Here is a 573-nt window from a genome sequence, read left to right as displayed (position 1 = left end):
AATGGACGGTGTGGTAACAGCATGCGATTCTTACTGATGGAGAGCTGGGTTTGGGTGGGGAGGGAGGGAGGGGAGGGGAGGGAGGGAGAGGTAGGAGGGAGAGAGGGAGAGTAGAAGGGGTAGGGGATATGGGAAAGGGAGGGAGGGAGAGTGGGAAAGGGAGGGAGGGAGGGAGGGAGGGGAGGGAGGGAGAGGGAGGAGGGAGAGAGGGAGAGTAGAAGGGGTAGGAGATATGGGAAAGCAGGGAGGGAGGGAGAGGTAGGAGGGAGGGAGGGAGGGAAGAGTAGGGGATATGGGAAAGGGGGGAGGTTGAGAGGGAGGGGAAGAAGGTATGGGAAAGGGGGGGAGGGAGGGAGAGGGAGGGAGGCAGGGAGGGAAGGGTAGGGGATATGGGAAAGGGGGGATGGAGGGAGGGAGGGGTAGGAGGTATGGGAAAGGGAGGGAGGGAGGGAGAGATAGTTGAGATGGGAATGGGGGGGGGAGGGTTAGGGGACATAGGAAAGGAGGGAGGAAGGGGAGGGAGGGAGATGTAGAGATAAACAGGCAGACCTAAGAAGAGGGACAAGAAAAGAA

This window comes from Penaeus japonicus, unplaced genomic scaffold (genome assembly GCF_977035675.1).
Source record: "Penaeus japonicus unplaced genomic scaffold, GWHDUDI00000001_assembly GWHDUDI00000021, whole genome shotgun sequence".
Lineage (NCBI taxonomy): Eukaryota > Metazoa > Arthropoda > Malacostraca > Decapoda > Penaeidae > Penaeus > Penaeus japonicus.
Note: the sequence above shows the minus strand (reverse complement) of the source record.